At 35.2% G+C, this 5,000-nt stretch overlaps 1 pseudogene; it reads left to right on the top strand.

The window, feature by feature from the left end:
• The first annotated feature begins 156 nt into the window (after window positions 1–156).
• The window catches only part of LOC107683483 (WD repeat-containing protein 37-like), a 38,722-nt pseudogene continuing 33,878 nt past the window's right edge, over window positions 157–5,000 (top strand).

Below are 5,000 nucleotides of genomic sequence, written 5' to 3'. Positions count from 1 at the left end.
ATATGTTTTTTTTCCATTTCAATTTCATTAGGATCATGTTTTATTTTGTCAACTTTAAATCAAAATTGATATTCACTTTCTATGTATTGCTGGTCTTACTGTGAACTATTTATTAGTGAATATTATCCCAGAAGCCCCCCAAAAAGTTTGTATTTTGTAATCTTTCATCAAAAATATAATGCTTTCTCCATCTCAAAAAAAAAAAAGAATTTTCTCAGTTGACATCACAAAGACCAAAAGCTGGAGCTGAGTGAATTCCCAGTGGATAAACTTACAGCATTACAGAAGTAAAATGGAATGGGCCACTTTAAGTCTATGGGTGCTTCCCAATTTGCATACTTATCCTATGCTGTTGTGTACAGTATAAATAGTGCGAGTAGTGTGTTCACACTGAAAAATACACAAAGCAAAAGTGTACTTTAAATTTCCAGATGATGCACTTAACCGAAAAACCAGGAGGGGCTATCAGACTCCAATTATGAATGACAAAATAACCTTACAAAAGTCATACATTACACGGATGAGTACACAGTGCATGGTCTATAAGTGCGTCAATTGGGATTTCTATCTGTGGAGAGTTGCATCGAACACAACAGTTTGCATGACAGAACTGGATTTAAAGTCCAGAGCATGATGCTGCAGGTGCTTCTACTTCATGCATGTTATGTTTTTCCACATATGAGTTGTTCATACCCACTAACCTCCTCAGCTCAAAGCTGTCTGTTTTACCTGCTCTCTGTCCGTCCACCTCCTCTCTGTTATTTTAGGTTGTGAGAATGCGTCACTCCGTGCCTGCAGCTTTTCCTCTCTTCATTGTCATGTTTGTGAAGGATAGATGGTGTTGTTTTGTGTTCAGTGCTGGAGTGCGGCCCTGGGCTTCCTGTTGAGATCTTCTTCATCACTTTAAGCGGTCATCTGAGGATGTGTCTGCTTTCTTTATCATTCACTGCTCTTCATGGCTGGTATTTGTATTATTATTTTTTTTTTGCATGCCCCTTATTTAGCATTATGTTTGATATATAATTATTTTTACTTTACGAGTTGTTAAGATGCTCAGGCTGACATTAACATTTTTGTTGTATGTTGTTGTGGATAAAGGTCTGCTTGCTTTTTTGATAATGAGTTTAACTTTTAATTTAACACTCCATGAACTCACTTAATATATTCATTTTACATTAAAATAACACCCATTGCTTCATCTAAAAACGTGAATATTTCACCCTAAAAAGGAAAGAAAAAAAAATAGAAATTATATTTAGCATAAAGAAAATAACGCAGAAATCTTAATGACCATTTTCATGATAATTAAGCTAATTTCTTCTTAAATTATTTTTATTGTAATGTGAATGTTTTTTTGTTTTTTTTTAATGCAAAATGAAAAGATCCCTTTCTTAATATTGTAAAGAAATAATAATACAATTTTGGGCTACAACAATATGAGGAAAGTGCTGTTAAGCAATACATTTTGTCACAGGAATGCGAAAAATTAAATGAAAATCTTTCTGTTCAGTCAGTCATTATTTTCTTTTTACAATAAAATATTATAATATTATTATTATTATAAAATCTAAAATATTATTTATAGAAAATATGCTATTTTCATATTCATATTAAACTAATTCAAATTACAATAAGTTACCTAAAATGAGGACAGTGTTCTTAATTAAAAATAGATCAATTACTGCTAAATTAGTACTAAATTACTTTAGTTTTTAATTAATTACTTTACTTTAGTGACAGATGTGCTAAATTACTAAAATAAACTTCATTTATTTTCTTTTTTGTGGTGAAATATGTCCTGGACATTTTTTGACAGTTTTCATGAGATTCATCTTGGCATTTGGAGTCATAATCACCTGCTCAGTCAAAACGTCTCTTCGAGTTTTACAACAGCTTCCTTTGAACGCTTCAGTTTTACTATGTATACTTAACTAGCATTAAATCAACTTACAGCCAGTAAAGACAACATATTCCTCCGGTATGTCATCAACAAAGGCTTACCTACTGTTTCCTCCCTCAATGTTTAACTTGTTATTTATATATCACAGACAGAAATAGGGTGTACAGCGTAGTGTCCAACAAAGAGCACATTATATTCCTCCGTTGCTGTGGGATGGGGCAAACCCTGCCGTTTGATTGCTCAGTTTCAGGTAGGAAGTTGCGTAGAGGGACGTCACTGAGGAGTGATGCCTGTTGAAAGTGGAAACAGCGCAGCCGCCCGTCAAGTCAAACAGAAGCGCAAGTCGCACAGTCTCTCCATTAGGAGGACCAACAGCACCGAGCAGGACAGACCAGGCATGCAGAGAGACATGCTGGAGGGACAGGTACGGTGGTTTTTCTCTGTTTCCTTTCTTTTCTCCCGGTTTGTGGTTGTGAACACTAGAGGAAACTATTGTGTGAGCGTGCTGTCATGCCCAGGTGTACAGTCAAGAATGACACAAAGCCAGTTCTGCGACATTGTTTGTCAAATTTTTTATTTTTTTTGTAACCACCAAGTCATGACAGCTGGGCTATGTAAGTATCCAGGTAAACACGTGTCATGTTGTGTTTGAATAATTTTCTATTGTTTTAGAATTTAGTTGAATTAAAAATAAATAAATAAAACCTGTTTCAGGACATAATGTATTTTAGACATTTTCAGTCTCCAGGAAGCCAAAGTTGATTGATTATGGAAAGTGTTGTTATGGAAAAATCAAAAAGTAAATGAAAACCTTTTTTGTCCCCCTTAATATATATATATGGGGAAGTCGTGGCCTAATGGTTAGAGAGTCGGACTCGTAACCCAAAGGTTGCGGGTTCGAGTCTTGTACCGGCAGGGATTGTAGGTGGGGGGAGTGAATGTACAGCGCTCTCTCCCACCTTCAATACCACGACTGAGGTGCCCTTGAGCAAGGCACCGAACCCCCAACTGCTCCCCGGGCGCCGCAGCAAAAATGGCTGCCCACTGCTCCGGGTGTGTGTTCACGGTGTGTGTGTGTTCACTGCTGTGTGTGCACTTTGGATGGGTAAATGCAGAGCACTAATTCCAAGTATGGGTCACCATACTTGGCCACATGTCACGCCACATGTCACGCCACTATATATATATATATATATAACTGAAATATAAATCAAATGCATTTGTTTTCTCCAAAACTAAGTAATAAAAAATGGCCAAAAATTCATTTTAATTCTAGGTTTTCATTCTAGGTGAATTATAAAGTTGAAAATGTCTACAACCCACTTAAATTAAAAATGCAAAAATGCTTCTAGATAACACTGAAAATCTCATTTCTGGCCATGAAAAAATGCAGTTAAATATGTTTCAATTATATCAACTTTTGCATCCCTACAATACTAAAAAATTACTAAAACTAAACTAAAACTACAAAACAGCAAAAATAAACTAAACTGAAAGGACAAATTGTGAATAAAATAGAAATTTTTAATAATTTGCTATTGCTTTAGAATTTAGTTGATGATGATGATGATGATGATGATTATTATTATTATTGACTGTTTCAGGAGACAATGTTCAGTATTCCAGGAATTCAATGTTGATTGATTGATTAAGTGTTATGAAAAAAAAAATTCTTCTTATAATAATAATAATAATAATAATAATAATAATAAAACACTTGAAACATAAGGAACACCAAAAGTAAAATAAAAGTAATGAAAACAAATTAAAATGGTCACAAATTAATATTAATTTTAGGTGTATTATAATGTTGGAAATGTCACATGCAAAAATGCTACAGATAACAATGAAAAACTCATATCTGGCCCTGAAAAAATGCAGTTAAACATATTTAAATTATATCAGATAATTCTTTAACTTTGACATCCCTACAAAACTAAAATCCAAAAGTTAAACTAACAAATAACACAAATAAACTAAATCGAAATGACAAATTGTAAATAAATTCGAAATAATAAAACTAATAACACTGGATCGGTGTCTTTATTGAGAGTGATTCTGGTTTGAAAGAATGGAAATGTGTCAGAAAAATTCAATGTCTCAGTCAAAGTCCATGTTAAACCGGGTGAACAGATGACATCAAGTCAAGTTAGTCAAGTCAAGTTGAGCTTTATTGTCATTCTGCTGCATGTGGGGACATACAGTGGAACGAAATGTCGTGCCTCACAGGACCACGGTGTTACATAAATACAGGCATACAACAAAGTCCAGGATCCAATTACAGAGGGAATTGCTAAGGCCCAGCAGGTTTAGTTTATTGATGAGCTGTTGTGGGATTATTGTGTTGAATGCTGAGCTGAAGTCGATAAACAGCATGAGTTAAGTATTTCAGTCAATGAGTAGTTTTGTCATTGTTTGGTACTGTAACGTCTCCCAGGGATTTACATCCTCTAACACATGATGTTTGTCCTAAATGAGTCTGCTATCGACGCACATTCCTTACACAAACATTACTGGAGTATGTCAGTGATAAGAGCGGCCTGTACTCACCTCAATTACAGTTCTTCATCAGTTTAAAGGGTTAGTTCACCCAAAAATGAAAATTCTGTCATTAATTACTCACCCTCGTGTCGTTCCAAACCCGTAAGACCGCCGTTCATCTTCGCAATGCAACTGAAATGTTCCCAAGTCCAGAAACGTAGCAAGGAGATCTGTAAAATAATCCTTTCTTTTGTGCACATAAAGTATTCTCGTAGCTTCGTATAATTACGGTTGAACCCCTGATGTCACATGGATTATTTTACCGATGCCCTTGCTAAGTTTCTGGACTTGGGAACATTTCAGTTGCGTTGCTGTCTATGCAGGGTCAGACAGCTCTCAGATTACAGCAAAAATATCTTTAATTTGTGTTCCAAAGATGAACGAAGGTCTTACGGGTTGAAACGACACGAGGGTGCGTAATTAATGACAGTTAATTTTCATTTTTGGGTGAACTAACCCTTTAAAGGGTTCATATGATGCGATTTCAAGTTTTCCTTTCTCTTTGGAGTGTTACAAGCTCTTGGTGCATAAAGAAGATCTGTAAAGTTGCAAAGACTAA

Source organism: Sinocyclocheilus anshuiensis, unplaced genomic scaffold (genome assembly GCF_001515605.1).
Source record: "Sinocyclocheilus anshuiensis isolate Anshui unplaced genomic scaffold, SAMN03320099.WGS_v1.1 scaffold1451, whole genome shotgun sequence".
NCBI classification, from domain to species: domain Eukaryota; kingdom Metazoa; phylum Chordata; class Actinopteri; order Cypriniformes; family Cyprinidae; genus Sinocyclocheilus; species Sinocyclocheilus anshuiensis.
This window is presented reverse-complemented; position numbering and strand designations above follow the sequence as displayed.